The sequence below is a fragment of the Nomascus leucogenys genome, chromosome 3 (assembly GCF_006542625.1).
Source record: "Nomascus leucogenys isolate Asia chromosome 3, Asia_NLE_v1, whole genome shotgun sequence".
Taxonomy (NCBI): Eukaryota; Metazoa; Chordata; class Mammalia; order Primates; family Hylobatidae; genus Nomascus; species Nomascus leucogenys.
In genome coordinates this window covers 119953498-119979654 of record NC_044383.1, presented here as the reverse complement: position 1 = coordinate 119979654, position 26157 = coordinate 119953498, and the positions used below count along the sequence as shown (strand labels likewise).

The 26157-nt window shown below is 38.4% G+C and overlaps 1 long non-coding RNA gene across 1 annotated transcript in view; it reads right to left on the bottom strand.

The window, feature by feature from the left end:
* The window catches only part of LOC100584098, a 33047-nt gene extending 10335 nt beyond the window's left edge, over positions 1-22712 (bottom strand). The window contains exons 1-2 of the long non-coding RNA XR_001115557.1: positions 22128-22712; positions 6005-6134 (exon numbers count right to left, since the gene is read on the bottom strand). This is a non-coding gene — a long non-coding RNA (uncharacterized LOC100584098). The remainder of the gene's footprint in view (positions 1-6004; positions 6135-22127) is intronic.
* Between the last annotated feature and the right edge of the window lie 3445 nt (positions 22713-26157).

Sequence of the window (26157 nt, the reverse complement as noted above, 5' to 3'; positions counted from 1 at the left end):
TCTAAAGAATCAGTGTTTATTGAGTAAATACATTCAGTAAAAAAGGCAGGCTACAAAAAATGCATTAGATATGATGTCATTTTTCTAAAAACAATATACACGTAGGAAAAGATTTAAAAGGATCTACATCAAGGTACTTGGTGGGTTTTAAGGAGATTTCCCTTTGTATATCTGTATTTAGTAATTTTTCTACAGTGAATCTTAATTGATTTTATAAGTACAATAAATTTTAAAAATAATTCATGTTGTGGAATTGAGTATAGAAAGCTAGCCACACTGGATCTTGATAGATTGAGGTACATTTTATACTTTGTCAGCAGTTAAGTCAGAAGCCACATCCTCATCTGAGAGCTGAAATTGGGTGTGGGGAGGATGATCATAACTCAAGAATTGTTGAGTGCTCATCTTGTAAAGAACTCCAGAGCTGCTGCTAGGGAAGTCTTCTCCTCCATCCTATGGATGAGGTCACTGAAGCCCTAGCTATGAGGTCATGAGTCCAAGTTCACATGGCTACATGGCTAAACCTGGTTTCAAGAAGTTCTTTTCTTAGAGGTCACAGATTTGTGAAACATTTGCTGCTACGTCAGGTCTGCAGGCCTATGAATATTTAAGAATTTGGGGTTCGTGTCTGCATTTAACAATCAGGAGTATTCACATAAAAATCCAGATGTCTAAGTTATCTTGAGAAAAATCTTGAAAAGCCATACTTCATGTTCTTTTCCTAAGGTAACAGGTGGAATGGGATATGGATTGCCCATTTTATGAGGGGCAACAAACTTTTGTTCTCCATTGACCTCACAAGAACCACCTGGCCCCGTAGGCCTTGGAATTAGCAACTTCTGTATACTGGCCCCAAACAATGAAACAGTGAGAACGTGATTCTTCATTGATAGTAATTAGGATCACCAAACACCATTTCTCAGAATGTCTTATTCTCAGAATGCTTCTTTTCTTCCTATACTTCTATGTCATTTGGGAATCATTACTGAAGAATAAAAAAAATCATTACTGAGTTATTATTCAGTAATAATGAAGTTCTTATTATAGTGAGAGGGTAATTCCTAAACAATAGCTTGGAGCACTTAGTGTCAGACTAAGTTAGGAAACACAGCTTAAGAATGTGGATTTGTCAATCGTATGATACATGGATAGTCAGAAAAGAGAAAGCAGCAGAGGAGATGGCTCTGGCCCATTGGGCTTCCCTGAGACCAATTTGAGACAGCAGGAGGTAACACTGCCTTTTAAGTGTCTTTTTCCCTTGACTCATAAACCTTCCACTTATATTCATTTATATAGTTATTGATACTTGATTTTTAACTCTCACAGCACCCTGCAGGAAAGCACATGTTTAATCCATAATGTGAAAAATGCATTGCTAAGTCTTGACTTGAGTTTGAAGTCAAGAGGATGTCTTAGCTGTGATGTTATTTCTAGACTATCCCCTCTGAAAGCAAATTATCAAGATTTGTTAGATACCTATTCATCTTACTAAGATGGAAGTGGATTCTGAGATGGATGTTAGCATGACAATTAAGGGTAAATGGCAGGACATTTTACTCAAGAGGCAAAGAAAAGCCATATATGGTTTAAATGGGATGCCAAATAAAGTACTTGCTTTTCCCATGCTTTATAATGCTGACACTTACATCTTGAAGACATGGTAAGTTTGGATTTGTTTGGAGGTTCCATTATACATTGTCATACATGCAAAAAATTTTACACATGCTATAGTTAGAGATTCCAAAGTACTTTTGGTTATTTGATGCTTTTCTAGAATAACTCTCATACCTTGGCTCAGAATGACCAAATGCCTTGCTTACTGTAGATTCATCTTTATAGCTGCATTATTGAACTTGACCAGTTTTATTTGAAGGAAAGTATTAATCTAAGCAGAAGCATTCAGAACATGTGTGTAAATCATTTCTCCCAGTATACATTTGTTTTGTTAACTTTAGTTCTCAGTGTCTCACCAAGCTGCCTCTAGCACCATTTTCTTGTTAATCTAAATAGAGAATTCTTCTTCAGTCCTGCATGACTGTTTACATAGGCTGTTGATCAATTTTGTTTGATTTTTAAAAGTTGTTATTAAACCTAAAGAGAATACTTAATAGTTAAAGCATACCATTTTTAATATCTTTTTCCTGGTTTTATTCCTAATTTAATAATTAGGACATGAGAAACCAACTCCTAGTTTTTGGCTTAAAAATCACACACTTTTTTTTTTTAACACAATACTTAGCTATGGTTTTTGGCCAGCTTTTATTCCTTGCATGTCATCTGTGAATGCCTTCAAATAAAAAATATGCAGAGTTTAATTTATATTTTTGGCCTCAGAGACAGCATAAAAGCTGTTTCCATTTTAATTTTAAGCTAGTTCTGTAAAGAGATATAATGCTACTTAAATTTTAAACACATCAAGGGTCTCATACAGTTAGTATGTGTTATGTTATCACATCTGGTCATTCTTTGCATTAGGATTATTCCTAATGTTTTGCAGTGTTCACTACTTGGGCATCCAAAATCTCAATAACAAACCAAGACCATGAAGGGTCCCTATTAGAGAGATATTATCAAGAATAAAGAATAGTGTGGAAATACAGTTTTGTCTTTAAGACCAGTTTTTAAAGTTTTGGGTTCACGGGTTTCTCTGAGAATCTAATGAAAGCTATATAGCCTTCTCCAGAAAAATGCACACACAATGGAAAAATCTGAATATTCAGTAAAGCTCTCATCATGTCTCTAAGTTTATAGGTCACAGGTTAGAAAGCCCTGTGACAAACTGATATAGATATGTGTTCATAGATATGTATGTATGCACTGTATATGCTATAGGATATACATATATTTAATTTTTAAAAAACTTCCTTTAAAATCTCCTCATGTAGTTGAAAGCTCAAAAATCTTGGTTGCTTCTATCTAAGGATTGTTTACCTCCATGGAAGGCAGGTAGATGTACTGAGTTTTAGGAATCAATATATTAATAAAATAAGAGTATGTCTAAAACAAGCAACTGACCTAAGGTAGGTTATCTAACTGCAGCTGTATGACACCATCATACCCTGATCCCTTCAACAGTTTTTGACCTCTAATGTTCATGACATGCCAGTTTTCCAAGTATGCTTATAAAAACAGATATTACATTCATTGTCTTCAGTCACATTCAGATCAACATGTTTCTAATTTTACTTTTGACGTCTTCTTTGGACACAGGAGAAACTGAGAAGTTTGTTGCAGAATTCCAAAGTTCTTAGAAATGTCTTATTAGATTTTTTCATAATTTTCAAGTATTTTGGGTTTTTATACATTTCTTTTTGTTTGTGTTTTCTGTTTTCTTTCTGTTATTCTCAGAAAACATACTGTGCATGATTTCAATCCTGTGGAATTGATTGTAATTTGGTTTTTATATAGCCCATTTAGTTGAATGTTTCAGATGCACTTAAAAAGACTATTCTGCCACTGTTGGTTATAGTGTTCTGCATATGTCAATTAGATCAAGTTGGTTGATATATCTTTACTGATTTTTGTCTATTTCGTCGGTTACTGAAACTGGAGTGTTGAAATCTCCAAATATAATTGTTGTACTCGGTTGAGTGGTGTTCCTCCAAAATCTATGTCTACCCAGACTTGTGCATGTAACCTTATTTAAAAATAAAGTCTTTGCAGGTATAATCAGGTTAAGGTGAAGTGGGGCTGGATTAGGGTGGGCCATAATTCAATGGTTGGTGTCCTTACACACCTAGAGATTTGGACGCAGAAGTAGAGGGAAGAAGGCTATGTAAAGAAGGAGGCATAGATTGAAGTTATGGTCAAGGAATGGCAAGGACTGACAGCAAACACCAGTAGCTTGAAGGAAGGAAGGAAGGAAGGAAGGATCCTTTCCTAGGGCCTTTAAGAGAGCACGTCCCTCTGATACCTTGATTTCAGACTTCTGGTCTCTGTAACGGTAAGACAATAAATTTCTGATGTTTTAGGCACCACCCCCCCCCAAAAAAAAATTAAAGGTGTTCGGATGCAATAATAATTATTTTGACAGATTTCTCTGGAAAGCTTTATATTTTTTAAAAAGCAAAAATACTCCGTCACTATCCTGATAACAATCAACATGTAGTCAGATGCTTTAGCTAGCGTAGTCTTACTAATATTTGTATCAATGAGTAGGGTTATAGTATTAAGATTTTCAACATGGTAGCAAATATTTGTCCCCTGCACTTCTAATCATAAGGTCAAATTCAAATAAAAGTAAGAACACAAAGATGAGAACCCTCATCCAAATTTCGACATACATTATTATTTATCAATCATCAATAGACTCTGTGCCAAGCACTGGGCTGGGTGCTGTACCTTTTGAGGATTCAAAGGTAGAGTAAAAGCAGCCCTGTCCTCACGGTGCTCTGGACACTGTGCGGGGGAAGACATACAACCAGCGACACCGTAATATGGGTACTCAGTACTCTAATAACGCTGACAGGAATGATGTTTCGGAAATACTTCTCAGTTCGTGTTTCCTTACTGGCTAGCTACACTTTCTCTCCCCGCTCCTTGCTGATCTTAAGGAATCCAAGAAAGGGGCAGACCAAAGCTACTTAGGAGAGAAGAGTGGTCTTGGTGAGATTGCAGCAAGAAGGGGAAGGTTGGTGGGCGTGGTGGCGGGCGCCTGTAATCCCAGCTACTCTGGAGGCTGATGCAGGAGAATCGCTTGAACCCGGGAAGCGGAAGTTGCAGTGAGCCAAGATGGCGCTACTGCACTCCAGCCTGGGCGACAGAGCGAGAGTCCGTCTCAAAAACAAAAACGAAATCAAAAACAAAACAAACAAAAAGGCCAGGTGCGGTGGCTCACGCCTGTAATCCCAGCACTTTGTGAGGTGGAGGCAGGTGGATCACCTGAGGTCAGGAGTTCGAGACCAGCCTGACCAACATGGTGAAACCCCGTTCCTATTAAAAATACAAAAATTAGGCGGGGTGGTGGCGCATGCCTGTAATCCAAGCTACTAGCGAGGCTGAGGCAGGAGAATAGCTTGAACCTAGGAGGTGGAGGATACAGTGAGCCGAGATCGCGCCACTGCACTTCAGCCTGGGCAACAAGAGCGAAATCCTGTCTCAGAACAAAACAAAACAAAACAAAACCTGCACTAGAATAAGTGCTAGTTCTTTTTTCTTTAAAGACCGACAAGATGAAATGTTTTAATTCTCATTTTACCTAATAATAAAGGATGTGCCGTTAAAATCAAGTAGGAATTTATCCTTGTCTTATTGTCGTTTTTTAAAAATTGTGCTATTCTGCACAGGACCAGTTTCTCTAGAATGTTCCCTTGCTGACTTTTCCTCTAGTAGTATCAGTTATACTGAAAATCAGTTGTATTCTTTTGCTTTATTTCACTGGGCACCATCAAACTAACAAAAGAGGAGAGTAACAGAGAGTAGGAGAAGATGGAGGATGCAAGGGAATAGGACACCTGTGTCCTAACCTCCTCCTGGGTATAGATTTCAGGTTGGGGAACTCTTTCCACAAGCCTGGAGAGAACTGGTAACAAGAGGGCGGGGCTAGTGCGAGTTTCGATCCCGATAGGGCCTCCTGGTGGAGCGCCTGGGATCTCACGGGCACCTGGACCCCAGGCGGGCGGATTCAGCCCCCGGGGAGCAGGCGCGGGAGTGGGATGGGCCAGGGCTCACGGGGCCAGAGGCGGCGCCGAGGCAGGGGGCGCGGATCCAACACAGCTCCTTCCCGGCCCAAACCGAATAAAACTCCCAGCAGCCCACAGTGAGACCCAGTGGAAAAGGCGCCCTCTGCCGGAGAGGCGCAGACGGGCGGAACTGGAAGAGACAAAACCCAAAACACCTGAACATTTATTCCAGCCGCTAGAATACTTCGAGTAGGAGGCACGGGGGGGACGCCGTGCCTTGTCAAGTTAAAGCGGACAACTTCTTCCTTCTCAGCACACCTCACTCCCACCTACCCTGCAGGATGGAGGTGTATCAGGAAAAACAGAGCAGCCAGATCCCTTACCTGAGATCTAGAGGCCACATTTTCTTCGCAAGCGTTCTTAAGTCAACTGGGAGGACAAAGATTGCGTGAGTGCTTGGCTTATATGGTTTCATTTCTGTTTTCCAGTTGTCCCTGTAGGCATGGTCAATCTCTGCAAAAACAAAAACAATAGGTTTAGGAGTAAAGTATCCCTGAAATTAAGATTTCTAACTGTTCCCTTTCTGAGTGTATTTTAAAAGGGCACACCCAATTTCTTGATGTTTTGGATTTATTATTATTATTATTATTGTTATTACTATTAATGACAAGGTCTCATTCTGTAGCCCAGGCTGAAGTACAATGGTCCGATCATAGCTCACTGCAGGCTTGAACCCCTGGACTCAAGCGATCCTCCAGCCTCAGCCTCTCCAAATGCTGTGATTACAGGCGTTAACAATTTCTCCCGGCTGCGTTTTATTATTCTAATTGCGCAGCTTTGTCGAGTAAAGGATGGAGGACTCAAGGGAATAGGACACCTGTGTTCTACCCTCCTCCTTTTGGGTAGAGATCCCAGGTAGCGGGCCTATTCCACCTGCCGGAACAGAGAGGTGAGGCTGTGCGTTTCAGTCCGGAAGAGGCCTTATATCAATGGTAGTTCTCCCTGCCTTTATATACCTCTGCTGTTAGTCTGATAGTGCCCAGTAAAATAAAGTAAGAGTACTACTGATTTTCAGTATAACTGATAATACTAGAGGAAAAGTCAGCAAGGGAACATTCTAGAGAAACTGGTCTGTGCAGAATAGCACAATTTTTAAAAAAGTGACAATAAGACAAGGATAATTTCCTGCTTGATTTTAATGGTACATCCTTTCTTTATTATTAGGTAAAATGAGAATTAAAACATCGCATTTTGTCTGTCTTTAAAGAAAAGAAAGAATTAGGACTTATTCTAGCGCAGGTTTTTTTTTTTTTTTTTTACACGGAGTCTTGCTGTGTCGCCCAGGCTGGACTACAGTGGTGCGATCTCGTCCCACTGCAACCTCCGCCTCCCGGGTTCAAGCGAGTCTTCTGTCTCAGCCTCCCGAGTGGCTGGGATTACAGGCATCCGTCACCACACCCACCTAATTTTTGTATTTTTAGTAGAGACGGGTTTCACTATGTTAGCCAGGCTGGTCTAGAACTCCTGACCGCAAGTGATCCACCCGCCTTGGCCTCCTAAAGTGCTGGGATTACAGGCCTGAGCCACCGTACTCAGGCTTTAGTGCAGGTTTCTACATTAATCTTTCTCTCCTTTGTTCTCGTGAGCTGACTATCAAGACCAGATTAGGATATTTGGTTGTTTCCTAAGAGACATATGCTTGGGGGACGTGTGTTTGTTTTGGGAGTATGTCAGTATGGATGTGTGTGTGAGTATGGTGGGCAAGGGAAAGAAAGATGAGATCCTCCCTCTCAGTTTAAGGTAGCCTAGGTCTCAGGAAAGAAATGAGGTATGAGCTGCATAACATTTGGGTAATGAAGCAGGGCTTCGAAGAACAAGTAGGGCTTCGAAGAACCAGTAGGCCTCCTATGTCTCCATCCATGACCATAGATGTGCAATCAGTGAAATGGATGAGAGTAGGTTCCTGGTCAGGATCATGTACAGGGAGTTGAGAATTCACTTTTCTTTCTTTCAGAAGACCAATTTTAATTTTTCCACCCAACAGGGGTCAGCAACACACAGAAACTTGTCTTAACTAACTCTTTCCCCTTTAAAATATTATCTATATATAATTTCCGCTTCTTTAAAAGTTATCTATAAAATTCTCTCTCTACATATATCAATAATTTTTAAAGGGGAAGATATGTACATAAAGATATATATATGTTTAATATATAGATAATTATGTATATAACTCTGTTTTATTTTATATATATGATAGAAAGAGAGAGACAATGTGTGTGTGTACTCTCTTTTTTACCCAAGTACATATGCCTTTCTAGTGCTTTGCAGAGTACTTTGAATAAGAAGGTTCAGAGACATCTGAAAATTGTCTGTGAACTTTTGCTATTCTGATTCTTTTAAGGTGGTATATTATAAAATTTTTAAATGTACAGAATTACTTTAAAACAGCCAGTGGGTTAGTAGTTGGTAATGCTAGTAACTAATAGTAGATGACATGTAAGTGCTCACTATTCCACTATGCTGGACAACACAAGCAAATACTGCACATACATTATAGAACTTGATTCTCACCAGCCTGATAATATCAGCGTGTCTCAGGCTTTCTAGGTAGTATCCACTGAGCTAAATACCTCAGTATGCCCTATTTGATTTATTTTTTCTTAACCTTACAAAAGAGGAACTACTATCAATTCCACCTTAAAAATGAGAACACTTTTGATTACCGCTGTAAAAAAGAAAAAAAAAAGGAAAAAATGAGAAAATCAAAGCTTAGGAAGGTTAAATAATTAGCTTAAAGTCACACTGGTAGTAAGTGGTGGCACTGGGATTTGAGCAGGCAGGCTGGTCTTCACCACAGTTATTATTGTATATTTTACACTCTTTCACAGAGGAGTTAGTTGAGATTCTTTAGAGGTAAATCAAATCATGTTACTCTTATTCAGTATCCTTTAGTGATTTCTCATTTTTATCAAAGTAAAATCCACATTCTTTATTATCACATACAAGGCCCTCTGAGTTCTAGCTCCCTGTTTCTCTGACATCACCTGCTGCTGCTTTCTTGTTCTCTGCCAGCCATAGCTGTCTCTTTGCTCAACATGCCAGGCAACACTCTTCTGTCTCAGGGACTTTGCACTTGCTGTTTCCTCTTTCAGGAGTGCTTTTTTTCTCAGCTATCTGCATGACCTCAGGCCTGGTGAAACATCACATCAGGAAGTTAGGGACTAGTCTGTTCCAAGTTGCTACCTTCCTTTCTACTCCTAATCTTGACACTCCCTATTCTTCTTCTCTCAATCCTTATATTTTTTCTTAAATGTCTATATTTTTAAATCTACCTATTTATTAACAGTTATTTTTCCTCTTTAAGATATAAACATCACAGAGGGCAGGTATTTTTGCTTCTCTGTTTAAATTGCAGCATCAGCATTTACAATAGAATGTGGCATAGTAACAGGCACTCAGTAAGTATTTGAATGAATGACAAGAGCTTGGGAAACTCACCCAAGTTCACACAGTTAGCAATAGGTGAAGTGAACTTTGTTACAAATCCAGCATTGGATTTATCCACATATCAAATGCATAAACCATCTTCCTGGGCTCTTCTTAGAATTCCCTTGGTCTTTAATTATAATAGACTGGGTGAACATGAATAAACAAACCAAACAGGAAAAAGGCAGCATTTGTTACTGTCTCTTAAAGTGGGATACTTTAAAGTGAGATCAAATCAGAGGCCAGGTCAGCGAAAGGGGACACTGGTCTTTAACAGAAAGGGAGTTGACAAGTGATGAAGTCAGGAATGTGCTGATGTTTCTGGGCTGCGTGAAGGGGCAAAGTGTGGGAAGGTCCTGGATGAAGCTGGTGTTGGGTTTATTAATTAGGGTGGGATGCCTGTGCATTAAGGGGAGGAAGGAACCAAGGGGATTGATTTGGAGTAGACTGGAGTCTCAAGTAGCATTTACAAAGGATCCTGGAGGCACAGGAAGGATGGGAGAAGTGTTGGGTACAGCTCAATTTGGCGAGTGGCCAAAGAAACATGTCAGATATTAGTGAAAACAGGCCACAGCTGCTGCACTTTACAAGCTAAATGGCAGGCCTTTCCTTAGCCCTCCCCCACCCCAGCCCATCTTATGGCTTGCAATAGTTATTTTCTTCCTGAGACAGCCAGCCATAACTCAGTTCTCACTTGAGGGCACAGGAGAAGCAAAGGGATGCTGAGGCTTCATTGCTAAGGGAAGAGGGTTCACAGCATGAATGAAAACTCGATTTCTCCTGAAGCTCAGAATTTAATGTTAGTGTATTGAAGATCCACCTCTTTCATTCCCAGGATCATTTTTAAAAAATCACGGTTATGGTTATTTCTCTTTAATCTCATGATATCTAAACTTGTCATTTCTAAGATTTCTAGAATACTTAAAAGTCTTTTAAAACTGTTTTCCTTTTCAAAATGTACTTGTACATTTTGTATATTTGTGTATTTCTCCTTTCTAGAAAAAAAATCCTAGATAGTTCAGAGTAAAATAAGTGTGTGCATATATACATATGTATATATGCACACACCCATATACGTATACTACACTGGAGTGTTTAAACATAGAAAGAACAAAAACACTGAAAGAGAACACATGTTGTTACTAAATAATACAATTTGGTTAAGCAGCTTGGTAGCATCTCTTCCCTCCTCTTTCTTACCCTTTTCCCACACTTACCTTACAAAACTTTGCAATTAGGTGCATGGATTCTGGAATTCATAGCTGCATTTCAACCCAGGCTCTGCCACCTTCTAGTTCTCTAACAGTGCCCGCATTATTTAGCTTTTATTTTCCTTAATTTTCCTCATTTGTAAAATGAGGCCAAAAATAATTAACTAAAGGACATTCATAATAAAATAGTATTAAATGTTAAATATTACTATTATTTACAGACATTATAATTTTTTTTTAAGTTCAGGGGTACATGTGCAGGTTGGTTACACAGGTAAACATGTGTCATAGGGGTTTGTTGTACAGGTTATTTCATCACCCGGGTATTAAGCCTAGTACCTATTAGTTATTTTTCCTGATCCTCTCCCTCCTCCCACCCTCCACCATCAATAGGCTCTGGTGTGTGTTGTTCCCCTCTATGTCTCCATGTGTTCTCATCATTTAGCTTCCACTTAAAAGTGAGAACATACAGTATTTGGTTTTCTGTTCCTATGATAGTTTGTTAAGGATAGTGGCCTCCAGCTCCATCCATGTTCCTTCAAAGGACATGATCTCATTTTTTATAGCTGCATAGTATTCCACGGTGTATAAGTACCACATTTTCTTTATCCAGTCTATCATTGATGGGCATTTAGGTCGATTCCATGTCTCTCCTACTGTGACTAGTGCTGCAATGAACATAGGCGTGCATGTGTCTTTGTAATAGAATGATTTCTATTCCTCTGTGTATATATCCAGTAAGGGGATTGCTGGGTTGAATGATCTTTCTATATTTTAGGTCTTTGAGAAATCACCACGCCGTCTTCCACAATGATTGAACTAATTCACACTCCCACTAAAAGTGTGTAAGCATTCCTTTTTCTCTGCAACCTTGCCAGCATCTGTTATTTTTTGACATTTTGATAATAGCCATTCTGACTGGTGTTAGACGGTATCTCATTGAGGTTTTGATTTGCATTTCTCTAATGATCAGTGATGCTGAGCTTTTTTTCATATGATTGTTGGCCACATGTGTCTTTTTTTGAGAAGCATCAGTTCATGTCCTTTGCCCACTTTTTAGTGAGGTTGTTTGTTTATTACCTCTTGTAAATTTGTTTAAGTTCCTTATAGATGCTGGATATTAGACCTTTGTCAGATGCATAGTTTGCAAAAATTTTCTCCCATTCTGTAGGTTGTCTGTTTACTCTGTAAATTCTTAATTTTTGTATATATTTGGAACTTCATATTGGCTGCTCATTGTTTAAAGTCTAAAGTGGGTGGGAAACTGGTTTCTTAACTGGTTTTATACAGCACTTAGGAAAACTACTTCAACACTTTTATCATGTTGAGGAAAAGAAAATGTAATTACAGTTCTAGCCAAATGATGCTACTTATTCTTGATGAAAATATAAATGTATATGGCATACGAAAAACTCTTTTATTTGGTGAAATAAAAGTTAATATAAAATTAAGAGCAGGTTCAACATTTAGGAAGTGAATTTATTGTTTTCTTAGTATCAATTTTTCTTTCTGACATTGTCCAAATGTTGTGTGAAGTTGTGTTTTTTTTTTTTTTGAATAACACTCATTTGAATGCTGAGATGGTGTAAGGTCCACGACCCCAGGAACTACCTGCTGTTTAAGATGAGGAAAGTGGTGGTTTATCAAGCACACATGATAAGAATGAAGATTTTACTGTAATTTCTTCCTTGATTTCTTCTAACGTGAATTGATACCTATGAGGGCATTGTAAAGCATGGATAAAGATTGTGAAAAACATTGAAACCAAACTAAGTCCTATGTAAGTTATCAGTGAATAGATTTACCTCAAATTGCTAATTTTAAGTGCTTTATTGGTTAATCAGTTGTTCTGTGGTCAGTTGATTATTTAAACTAAACGAATTATTGATTTTTAAAAATCAGGTGCTGAGCCTTGTTAAAGGGGCTAAATATAGAAAGTTGCATAAGACAAATCCTGCCCTCAATAGAAGTCATTTTGTATTACAAGAGATACAAATTATTGTCTTTTAATTGTAGTGCACGTGGTAATGCTATGACAGTATAGGACTAGGAGGATGCTAAAAAGACAAGGGCTAATTCTTCTAGAATTAAGGGGTGTGGGTGGTCTTGAAGGATGAATAGAGGTAACACGCGTCAACTCAAAGAGCAGCCAGAGAATACTTGGTGTTTCTGGTACATGCAAATAGTCTGTTGAAGCAGGAGTATAGGTTGCGTGGTGGAGACTGTCATGATATGTGACTGGAAAAAGGATAAAGCTGAAAACAAGGCAGTGACAATGAAAATGGAGAGGAAAGTATTTACTTGATAAACATTTTGAGGAATGATAGACAAGACATGACTAATGGCCGTGAAGGTCTAGGGAGCTAGAAATTGGAGATAAAGTGGCTTGAGTTTGTAATATCTGAGAAGGAAACACAGCATAAGTTTATTTTTGTTTTATGCTTTGCTTTTGCTTGGCAAGGATGTGCATATTGCTAATTCAGATTAAAGTATTTTGAGTTTACATATGTTGTCACCATGCAACCAAAACTACCTTTGCCTTACTGTCTCTGGTATTCAGCTAGTCACAGCATCCTCTTAACTTGTATTTGCACTGTGCCATGCATCTCATGGCTGGTCTGGTTCATTCTTCCTCTCTTATGGAATGTTGTGTACCTTTTTCAGGGCTCTTAGTTTTTTTTTTTTTTTTTTGAGACAGAGTCTCGCTGTCGCCCAGGCTGAGGGCTCTTAGTTTTTAATGCTGGTGACAAGCAATAGAACTGGCTAGTATCAACTAAAATAAAACAAAGAAAGCTCTTTCTATGATTCAAATAGGACATATACCCAAACGACGTAACCCATTCCCCTGGGCACAGTATTCCAGGTGACTCTTTTGGTCCTTAGAAACTTCTAGATCCCTAACCAGACGTGAGAGTTAGCAAAGGAAGTAAACAGTTCATTTGAGTGCACCAGGAAACTTCTCTCCACTCACAGATACATTCCTATTTCTGAGAGTTATGCACAAGTCAATAAAGATTAACGAAACAGTTGGAAATACAACTAAATAAAAGCTGAGGCCGTGCGCGGTGGCTCACGCTTGTAATCCCAGCACTTTGGGAGGCCGAGGCGGGCGGATCACGAGGTCAGGAGATCGAGACCACGGTGAAACCCCGTCTCTACTAAAAATACAAAAAAATAGCCGGGCGTGGTGGCGGGCGCCTGTAGTCCCAGCTACTCGGAGAGGCTGAGGCAGGAGAATGGCGTGAGTGAACCTGGGAGGCGGAGCTTGCAGTGAGCCGAGATTGCGCCACTGCACTCCAGCCTGGGCGACAGAGCAACACTCCGTCTCAAAAAAAAAAAAAAAAAAAAAAAAAAAGCTGAGACTTTTAAAATCACTCAAGAATATGCACATTGTAAGCCATTTGGTAGGAAACAGCTGCGTGTTTGTTTTTGCTCTATTTCTTAACACAGTTTCTCGAAAAATCAGCTTTGAGGCCGGGCGCGGTGGCTCACGCCTGTAATCCCAGCACTTTGGGAGGCCGAGGCAGGTGGATCATTAGGTCAGGAGATCGAGACCATCCTGGCTAACACAGTGAAACCCCAACTCTACTAAAAATACAAAAAGTTAGCCGGGCGTGATGGCGGGTGCCTGTAGTCCCAGCTACTCGGGAGGCTGAGGCAGGAGAACGACGTGAACCCGGGAAGCAGAGCTTGTAGTGAGCCGAGATGGCTCCACTGCACTCCAACCTGGGTGACAGGGCAAGATTCCGTCTCAAAAAAAAAAAAAAAAAAAAAAAAAAAATCGGCTTTGGTAGAAGAATGGAAGATCCTCTGTAAATGGATACTTGAGAGCTTGGGCTGTGTTCACAGTTTTCTTCTTAAACTGAAAGCCTTAATTCACACTACTGATGGATGAGCTATATTTTTTCTCCCTTTAAAACTAATTTCTAACTATAGTATAAAATGTAAACATAGGCTGGGGTGCGGTGGCTCACGCCTGTAATCTCAGCACTTTGGGAGGTGAAGGTTGGCAGATCGCTTGAGGCCAGGAGTTTGAGACCAGCCTGGCCAACATGTGAAGCCCCATCTCTACCAAAAGTACAACAAAATTAGCTGGGCATTGTGGCGTGCACCTGTAAACCCAGCTACTTGGGAGGCTGAGGCACTTGAATTGCTTGAACCTGGGAGGTGGAGGTTGCAGTGAGGCGAGATCGCACCACTGCACTCCAGCCTGGGTAACAAAGTGAGACTCCATTTCAAAGAAAAAAAAAAAGTAAACATATCAAAGTGACATATATTAAACAAAAGCATATTTTAAGAGTTTTTAAAACAGATGAAGGCAAATATTCTTTTGGCTTATCAATTTATATTTAGATGTTAGTCTAAGAGTACTTTAAGGTACATATAATTGTGACTAATATTTAATTTTAGAGAACAGTTATCCAATTTGTGGACTCAAGAGATAACATGAAGTTTTAAAAAATGTCATTAACTTTTTACTTTTGGTCTTGTAATTAATTTGTGTATTTTTTCAGGATGAGGATAGAAAAATGAAACAAATCAATTCTACTCCTTGAATATAGCTCTAGTACAAAGTCAGGTGGAGTTGAGAAGATTTAAATTACTCTGGAAACTGGAATAAAGTTTCTAATGATGTGTGCATTTAGATTTATTTACACCAGTCCTTCCAGTTACAATGTAGAATTGAAAAATGGATTTAAACTGTAGGAACCATACATATTTCAACGCTAGAATGTCTTCATTGGAGAGAAAGAAATACAGAATCAATAATTTAATAATATATTTTTTTCTTGTAATTTGTACAAATGTATGGGCTACACATGCAATTTTGTTACATGCATAGATTGTGTAGCCGTCAAGTCAGGGCTTTTAGGGTATTCATCACCCAAATAACGTACATTGTGCCTATTAACTAATTCCAAATCATCCTCCGTCACACCCCTTCACCCTTCCAAGTGTCTATTATCTATCATTCTACTCTCTACATCCATGTTAACACATTTTTTTGTTTTGTTTTTAGCACACACTTATAAGTGAGAACATGAGATATTTGTCTTTCTGCTCCTGGAGTGTTTAGCTTAATGTAATGACCTCCAGTTCCATCCATGTTGCTGCAGAGGACATGATTTCATTCTTTTTTTAAATGGCTGAATAGTATTCCATTGTGTATATATTCCACATTTCCTTTATCCATTCATCCATTGATGGACACTTAGATTGATTCCCTATCTTTGTTATTGTGAATGGTGCTGCAATAGACATATGAGTGCAGGTATCTTTTTGATATATTGATTTACTTCCCTTTGGATAGATACCCGGTAGTGGGATTGCTGGATTGAATGGTAGTTCTATTTGAGTTCTTTGAGAAACCCCCATACTGTTTTCCATAGAGGTTGTACTAATTTACATTCCCACCAACAGTGTATAAGAGTTCCTTTTTCTCTGCATCCTCATCAACATCTGTTATTTTTTGTCTTTTTAATAATCGTCATTCTTGCTGGTGTGAGATGGTATCTCATTGTGGTTTTAATTTGCATTTCTTTGATGTTGATGATATACTTTCTTTATAAAGAGCTAAAAGGTGATTTATTTGAAATCTTCAAATGCCTTGAATATCTGTCTGATAACTCTTATTTGTGGTTTCCAGAAGAAGAATTGAGCAGCATTGCTGGTTGTTCTGCTCAGAGTGAGGGCTCCTCTCTGGCATAATCAGTTATTTTACTCATTTCTTTTTTTAACATTAAGTTTGAGAATTTAACAGTTGCCAGAAAAGGAAAACGAAAGTTTTTTAGATATAAAAGGCTTAAGAAGATATTTTTAAAAAGTTTTGATACTTGATGAGTTCATTTAAAATATTTCAAAAGTATTTCATATTTGACTAATGTACTTATGTCAGAGTTCTTATTAGTTTTGAATAATTTCATTTTCAATTCATTTAAACTTGAAATGTTAGTACAGACTATAAAAATAATAAAATTAGTTATTTAATATTGATTAAAAGCTATCATATTAGTTTTAATTGATCATTTCGGTTTTATTTTTTCCTCAGTTGAGGTTACTAGCAGAGCCATTTCTAAATACATTGTTGACACACAGAATTTTCCCTCAGAGAGTAATCTTCTTACCATGAGGCCAGAAACCTCATGTATTTCCTGAAATAAGATTACCCACTGTAGAGCCTCCATCTCATGTTCTAGAATTTTCTTTCATTCTCTCTGTTAAAACTTTTGTCTTTCCTCTTGGTTTTGAGCTCTGTTCCTAGACCATCATTAAAGCATTAATGGCCAACATGCCTTAATAACAAGTTACGCCTTCCAGGCAACATCTTTCTACACTTCCAAGAGAAAGTAATTTTAAGGAAAAAAAAATCAGGAGTGCTTTATTTCAAGGGGAGCCTTTTCGTTATTTCCCCAAATCATACATTTAGAATCTGCTTGCCTAGTTTGGTGCAATAATTCCTAATAATACCACAGAGCATTTTACGGGTCACAACCTGAAACCATACGGGAGTGCTGCCTTGATGGGCATTGTCATACTCTAGGGCAGTGGTTCTGAAAAGAAGATGATGTCCCTTTCCCTCCTCCACCCCAAAGATATTTGGTAATGTCTGTAAACATTTTTTGTTGTCACAACTGGGGAAGTGCTACTGGCATCTAGTGGGTAGAGGCCAGGTATGCTGTTCAACATTCTATAATGCAAAGAGTATCCTCCTACAAGGATTACTTAGTCCACAAATGTGAATAGTGCTGAGGCTGAGAAACCCTGCTCTAAGACAATACCAGCCTAGGATGCAGATAATTAATCTAGCCAAAAGGCTTTCTTTTTAGTCTGGAATCAGAAGTGCAGTAAATTTTGATTGACCACTTAGAGTGGCACAGCTATTTATGAGATAGTCTACTACATTTTTGCTTTGGCAGAGATATATAGTTAAAATATATATACTTTCAAATCGGAATTTAAATTAAGCATTTTGTAATAAATGAAATAGGGAACTTCAGAGTTTTGCCTTGGTCATTAATATTACAGTTTTGGAAGTAACACTTTTAGTGCTTTTTCTTTGTGTTATTTCCCCACTCAGATTCTTTTCATTTTCTCTAGTTTGGGACAGATAACCCAGCAAGCTTCTTGGGTTTGTGTGAATGCACAATATTTATTAATATTTACTATATTTTCTTCTGTTTCTTTAAGTTACATCTTTCTATGTTTGAGTTTTTCAAAGCTTTCTATAGTTTGAATCATTCACTAATTTATTCATTAAATAAATGTTCATTGTCAATTGATCGAGATAAAGTATGTTAGGGCTACAATAATGAATCAAATGGACAAAAATCCATACAGTCAAGGAGTTTATATTCTAGTGGAATAGAGAGACAATAAAAAAAAATACAGCAGAAAATTGCATAGGGATGAGTGCTATGGAAATGATTAAAACAGAAAGAGAAGGGGGAGTTTCAGGGTGAGGGATGGGGGGTAAAATTTTAAATTGATTGACAAAGACAAACTGAAAAAGTGAAATCTGAGCAAATACCTGAAGAGGATTGGAGATGTGCCATGTGGAAATCTGGTAGAAGTACATTCCAGGAAGGGGAAACTACAAGTGCAAATGTCCTGAGGCTGGAATGTACTTGGTCTGTTTGAGGACAGCAGAGCATTCTGCATAGCTGGAAGAGAGTGAACTGGAGATGAAGAAGAAGCAATGGAGTCAGGGAGGTGATGGATAAAAGGATCATGTCAGAATTTACAAGGTTGTTGGAGAGATGTTGGCTTTTACCCTGAGTGAGAGGGGGAGCCATTTGACACTTTTGAGAAGAAGCACAACAGAATCTGACTTGTGTTTTAAAATGATCACTTTGACACTTACTTACACACTGTTGGTGGGAATGTAAATTAGTTGAGCCACTGTGGAGAGAACTTTGGAGATTTCTCAAAGAACTAAGAGTTGAACTACCATTGGACCCAGCAATCTGATTACTGTATATATACCCACAGGTTCTACCAAAAACGTGCACTCATATGTTCATTGCAGCACTATGCACAATAGAAAAGACATGGAATCAACCCAGGTGGCCATCAATGGCGGATTGAATAAAGAAAATGTGGTACATATACACCATGGAATACTATGCAGCCATAAAGAATTAAATCATATCCTTTGTGGCAACACGGATGCAGCTGGAAACCATTATCCTAAGCAAACTAACACAGAAACAGAAAACCAAATACTGCATGTTCTCACTTATAAGTGGGAACTAAATATTGGGTACTCGTGGACTTAAAGATGGGAACAATCGATACTGGGGAATACAAGCGGGAGGAGGGAAGAAGAGGGGCAAGGACTGAAAAACCACTTATTGTCTACTATGCTCAGTACCTGGATGACGGATTCATTTGTACTCCAAACCTCAGATCATACCTTTGTTACAAAGGTATGATTAGACCTGCACATATATCCCTGATTCTAAAATAAAAGTTGAAAAAAATTATCAAATAACGTTGTAGAATTCCAAAAGAAGATAATATATTAAACTCAAATTTTAATAATTAAAATAAATAAATAAATAAATATATAAAATGTTCACTTTTGCCTACTATCTGGAGAATAGGCTAGTGGGGAAAGAGTAGAAACAGGAAGACCAGATAGAAACCTGTACATGGCATCTGGACCAGGGTGCTCAAACCTAGAGGTGGTAGATCTATTGATGGATTTGATTTGAAAACAAGAGAGGAGCCAAGAGTTTTAGCCAGAGCAACTGGGGGACCAGTGTGGCAGACTGTTTTGCTGTTTACCAAATATTTTAGTTTCACTCCATGTAGGCTCCTTTCCTGTGAGGGGACAATACACCTCTGCCTTGTGGAAAATGGGAAGCCATGTGACTTGCTTGACCAATAGAAGTGGTCAGAAGCTTTAAGAGCCAGCACTTGGTTCGTGTGTCATTTTTTTTTTTGCCACAAACCCAGCAATTTTCCAGATAAAGGTTATTCTGTCATTCTGGCTACTGGAGTAAAGCTGATGTGGATGGCAACTATAGGAGACAGGCAGAAGATATGCAGCAAGAAATAAACCTTTGCTTTTGGAAGCTGGTACAGTGTTAATTTCGTTTATTGCTTCAACAGAACCCAGCTGAGCCCGACCAATACAGCTAGGGTTGACATTAACTGAGATGAAGATGTTTGCTAGAAGAGCAGGTGTTGGATGTGTATGGAGAGACCAGGAGTTTCAGTTTAGGTAAGTGAGATTTGAGATGCCTTATTAGACATCCAAGTGGAGCTCTCAAGTAGCTGGTTGTCTATAAAGAGCTGGAGTTCAAGGGAGAGGTCGTGGATAAGGATCTACATTTGAGAGTCTTCAGCCTGAGATTGAACAAAATTACCAAGGGAGTGTATAGATGTATAAGAAGCCCAGGAACTGAGGTTGGGAGTATTCCAACAATGAACAAATGAGACTGAGAAGGAGCAGCAGTAAAAGAGGAGGAAGACTAGGAGAGCATATTATCCTGGAAGCTAAGTGAACAAAGTATCTCAAGAATGATAAGCTTGTCATATGGTACTGATACATCAAGTGAGGTCAAGACTGAGAATTGACTTTGTGATGCAGCAATGTGGAGGTCACCAATGACCTTGACAGGAGCAGCTTAGACAAAGTGGTCTGTAGGAAAGCCTGAATGAAATCGGTTCAAGACGGAATGGCAGGAGAAGAGTGAGACAGCAAATATAGATAACACTTTCAAGGAGTTTTCCTGTATGGAGCAGAGAGTGACAGCTGGGTGATATGGTTTGGCTCTGTGTCCCCACCCAAATCTCATCTTTCAGCTCCCATAATTCCCGTGTGTTGTGGGAGGCACCCAGTGGGAGAGACCTGGTGGAAGATGATTGAATCATGGGGACAGGTCTTTCCCGTGCTGTTCTTGTGATAATGAATGGGTCTCATGAGATCTGATGGTTTTAAAAATGGGAGTTTCTCTGCACAAGCTCTCTCTTTGCCTGCCGCCATCTATGTAAGATGTGACTTGCGCCTCTTTGCCTTCTGACACGATTGTGAGGCCTCCCTAGCCATGTGGAAATATAAGTCCGTTAAAATCTCTTTTTCTTCCTAGTCTCTGGTATGTGTTTATCAACAGCATGAAAACGGACTAATATACTGAGGAAGGAAATGGGGCAAAAAGGTGTTTGTGTTTTGCTTTTTTTTTGGTAAGATGGGTAAAGTGAAAACCTACTGATTTGCTAATGAAATGATGCAAGAGAGGAAAACAATTGATGAGGCAAAAGAGGGAGGGAGAATTGCTGGAGACATGTCATTTAATAGGCCAGAAGAGATGGGATATGGTACACAAATGGAGATGAAGGACCACATACAGTCCATTTACAGGAAGAGGATGGGAAGGAAAGTATGAGGATATAGATGGGTGTGGGGTAAGAGCTTGTAGAACTTCTGATTGCTTCTGTTATTTTCATTAAAAATGGAAGCCAGGTCATCCACTGAGAGTGAAGATGGGGAAAGAGCTGCTAGAGATTTAGCATAGTTGTGTGTTTTTCTCCATCTATGTTCAGTTGGATGTAATGTAAGTGTGGAGTGATGGAAAGATGCATATAACCATGGTTGGAGGTTTTCCTAGCAAATTCAACAAGGCAAAGGAGGATGAAGTGTTTAGGGGTATATTCAGGGGAGAAATTACAGTGAACAACTGTGGAATTTTAGGTGGGTAAGGAGAGATGTGAGGAACTGGGGGCACTGAGAGACAGTGAGAAGGCAGTACTGTGAATGGATTGGTGAAGTTGGAGAAGTAGAAGGAATACATTGCAAAAACAGAAGCTGTTGGTCAGAGAATGGGCTGCTTAAAATTGAGATTCTAGAAAGGCTGCAATTGGTAATGGCAAAGGCTAGGGTATGTCAATGGAAATGAGTAGGGTGTAGGACAAGATCCTGGAAGTTTTTTACTCTTTAGTTGCTCTATTTAATTCATTTTTTTCTTAAGCATTTTCTTTTACTGAAACTCCTCAATTAAACTCATATTTCTTGTGAGTTCCATCCATATGGATTTCAAATCTAATGAAAATTTACAAAGCCAAATTGAGTAAGGAAGGACTTTGTTTAGTATTATTTCAATAATTAAGATGTGGTCATCACATCATCAAAGATGACCTAATCACTCATTAAAGTCCCTAAATATATTAGACAGTTAAAAATTTGTTATTTATTTGTTTAATATTTGGCTTCATGCTACCTTTATAAATTAGTACCTTTAATAACTCTCTTCTCACCATCATCCATTGAACTATTTATATTCTTAAGATATTGTTTAGTGTTGGGCAGTCACTAATTATTAGGTTGTGAAAATCAGATAGGAGATACCTAATTATCAAAAAAGGTGAATGTATTGTTTATCTTAAACAATGGAGAAAGTCCTGTTTTATACTTGACAAATCGCAGAAATATAAGTTAACTTTGAAGCATCAGGGCTGCAGGTCAATTTTGGATGCTTAGAAAAAGTTGATGGTAATCATTGAATTTATATGAAAAAATAATTACAAACAATTTAAAGTCTGAGATTAAGAATGAGACTTATTTGTAAGGAGAAAATACGGTTATTGATCCTAACCTGACTGACTTTATGTCAGTCTTTTACATTGACATTTTGGATTCGTTTTTTTCCAAATGATTTCCAATGAATGCAAATTCATATGTATTTCTAATTTACATATATGTTATATAAATTTAATTTTATGACTGATTCTGAGGTTGTTAAAGGTCTCTAAGGCAGAAACTGTTACCTCCCAATTATCCTTCTCCTTTCTGTAATATAAATACCTGATTTTGTCATAGCATTTTGCAGCTTAAAGACTGCATTTTCCAGGCTTGAAAGCAGCCAAGTGAGCTTTGGGACTAGGTTGGGGAATTTTAGGTGGTTCTTCTTAGAAGTCTTCTTTAAAGTGAGCGTGCAAGCCCTTCTTTTCTCCATCTAGTTTCCTGGAACTCAGATGTACATGTGATGTCTGGAGCTCTGGCAGCCATGTTGGATGATGAGATGAAGGAGTTACTAGCACTAGAATTGGCAAAGAAGACGTAGAAGGTGCCTGGGTTGCTGAAGAGCTCATAAAGCCACTGCATCAGCCTGGACTGCTGAATATCAGTTTTCTTGACAGAACAAAATCTTGTTAGTGTAAATCACTATTTTCCAGGTCTCTCTTAGTTGCAGCAAAATTCAATTTCTACAGATAAAGTAAGAATCATTCGTTCTCATCCCACCCATATGTCTTTTAAATAAATTTTTCTTTTATTGACTGCTCTTCTGATACCTCCTCATTTCTCTATAACTTCCTAGGAAAAAACAAACTTTGGGTGGGCCACTGTTTTCATGTACAAGGTTTCTAGCCATTTGTCTTGGTGTTCCACATTTATGACAGCAGTTTGATCTCATTATGAAGTAACAGCTCAAACAGTAGTTCTAAATGAGGATGAGGGTGGGGGAGTTGTAGAATCATTTTGGGGAGTTTTTCCAAACTACACATTCCTAGCTCCATTATCTCTGCAGAGATTCTGATATTCTTCTATCAGCTCCCATTTGAGACTCACTTATCTGTAGCACATCCGCAAGTGTTCACTTGCTTCCAATTGGCAAAATTTAACACTAAAAACAAACTAGGAATTCTGTGAAGTGAAAAACTGCCTAGAGCATTACAAGGTAGTAGAAAAAAGGTATACATTTTTAAATATTTTGAAATCCACTTAGAGGCTCACAACCTTTTAATTTAAATGTGTCTTGAATCTTAGTTTGAAAAGCCCCAGTCAAATATAAGTGGCCTAATGTAAGTGACTATATATTTTTTCTCCACTAGTTTCTTCCTAGAATTGCTCCTTTAGAAATATGGGGAGAAAGTATGGAGGAAGACACTGGGCTATATGTCTGTCAAACCACTATTTTTCTTTTCGTTATCACACTTTCGGTAATATATATTAAACACTAAAGCATATATGTTGCTGTGCTAGGTACTATATGCATTTGCCAATGGCAAAACACAATTATCTCCTGTTTCCATCAGAAGCTCTTCCAGGTCTCTGTGGGAGGACACAGGGTCTTCTTTTTACCCTCTTGGTGGGTGGCCTGTTGATTTGGGCTTACACCGCTCAGCGTGTACTCATTTGGCTAAGCTGTAATTAGACCAAGACTGTGGCATTCCTTGCTTTGTCTACAAGACATGGTGATAGAAGAGACAAAGACTGGATTATATATACCTGATATATTTGATGAAGAAGTAGTGTGTTCAGGACAGGGGAACTTTATAAATAAAAATAATCAAAATAGAAGCAAAAACTGAAAAGAGAGCAAGGTTACATATAACAAGGAAATGACCTTACCTCAGAGGTGTGGCAGCAGCATTGCTGATTTTAAAATTGAAAAAGAAATTGTAGACTGCCTTCAATGATTAGTTCCACGATTAGAGAGGAACTAATAGGATGCAAATACTATACTTGTGTGTACTCAGAGCATTGCAGAACACAGTGTCTTGTGCAAACCATACGTTCAGGGAAAGTGTATTATTGACTGATGACTTTTTTTTAAGTAGTAATTTTGTGCTTTGGGTGATACTGAAAGTTCATTTCAATTTGAGTATGCCTTTGATTTAAAAAAAGTCTTATTTGTGTAACTTTAATTGCACAGTCTTATATTCTTTGCTAATTTATATAAGTTGTGTGAAGTCAGGGATTTATTATGGCATTCAGCACAAGCCTTTAATAAATAATGGGTGAATTAAGCAAGTACAAGGAAAAAAACCTCAGCATTTTTCTGAGATTTGACTTTTTACCTTATTGATTTTCTTTTTACCTTATTGACTAACACATAAGCCTTAAGTACTAGATTTGAGAGAATGTCTGTGGTTGTCAGCTATCTACCTGAGTCCAGTCTCTCCTCTGCTTTAGTGAAGGGAATACTGCCAGGCAAATGCTAAGACTTCACTTCCCATTCTTCCTTGGCTTTTGAGTGAAAGTGACTTGTGTCACATCTGGGCTGGCTGAGGCTTTTTATAAGTGCACCTGTGGGGTTTTCCATGCTCTTCTCCAGTTTCTGCCCACTGGATACAGATGATGATGCATCACTAGAAGATAGGAGAGCCACACAGTAGATTGAGGAGAGAGGCCCATTAGTATGAATACCAGCCCTCTGCTGCTACATATGTGAGAAATAAATTGCTATTGCTTTTAACTGACTAAAATGTCCAGGTTTGTTGATTATATAAGTTTATTTTAACCAGTACAGATTTTAACTTATTTATTTCATATGAAAATTAATTATTTAATCATTAAAATACTAACACATAATTAAAGTAGAAACAGATATATGCTATGTACTACAAAAGTCTGAAAAAGTAGCTGATATAATGACCACTTTCAAAGATGGGAAAGATTTTAGAAAAATGAGATTTCTGGGAGCAAACTCATAGGATGGAGACTGTATCTTGAGTAAAGATCTTGATTTTTGGTGCCTTAAAATGACCGGAGTTCTATTCCTTGTTTTGCTGCTCAAGTAGCTGTGATCCCAGGAGGCTGGGCTATAGTTTTCTCATCAGTTGAAGGAGGTTAGCCTACTGCTACTTCCAAAAAGGCTAAAATTGGGGAAGATACTCTATTTTTGATGAGTTGCTATAGTTTCTTGGGCAATTTGAGATTATCATTGGTTTTTCATTAGCTCTGTCCTATCACAGCTTGCTTCTGTTGCTGTACACAATGTTCATGCTTTGTGAATTATAGGTAAAATGTCATCAGATTTTCTAAAAAATTACTTAGCTTTCTTTCAGCCTCTTTAGTATATTTTTCAATTTATAAAATTAATACTGCATGGAATAAATGTATTGACTTACACATTTAATAGTATACTAAATAAGTCTATTTATTTCTATTCAGTAGCATATTTAATACTGATGTGGTTTAGGCTGTGCCCCCACCCAAATCTCATCTCGAATTGTAATCCTCATAATCCCCACGTGGTAGGAGGTGATTAGATCATGGGAACAGTTTCCCCCATGCTGTCCTCGTGATAGTGAATGAGTTCTCACGAGATCTGGTGGTTTTATAAACAGCAGTTTCCCCTGCACTTTTCTCTCTCTCTCCTGCCACCTTGCGAAGAAGGTGCTGGCTGCCCCTTCTGCCATGATTGTAAGTTTCCTGAGGCCTCCCTAGCCATGTAGAACTGTGAGTCAATGAAACCTCTTTCCTTTATAAATTACTCAGTGTCAAAGAAGTTCTTTATAGCAGTGTGAAAATGGACTAATACAAATACATTTAATAATATTTGGTACCATATTGAATAAATGTATTTTCCTCATGTCTGGGTTTAGGTCATAATGAATGAGCTGGATTATTTGCTGTAAGTTTCTTTTCTAAAAACTGAGATGTATTTTTACAGGAGGAAGTTTGCCCAAATGCTATAAAGGGGAAGCATTAGGCAAAGAAGAGGCAGACTGTCCAGTTGGCTCCAAGACAGACACAAGCTGGGAGTCTTTGCTTTCACAGGATAATTCCTTTTAATCCAGTACATAGTTAACAATTTTTGGATTTCTTCTTCACTCTCAGTTCTCCCCTCTGCAACTGTTCTGTTTTACTGCACCATGCTGGCACTGTGGTTCTAGGAAATACCCTGACTCTAGGGCCCAGGTCCTGGCTTTTTTTTTTTTTTTTTTTTTTTTTTTGAGACAGTGTCTCACTCTGTCGCCCAGGCTGGAGCACAGTGGGGGAATCTCGGCTCACTTTAGCCTCCATCTCCCAGACTCAAGCTATCCTTCCGCCTCAGCCGCCGGAGTAGGTAGGACTTCAGACGCACGCCACTGGCACGGGAGAATTT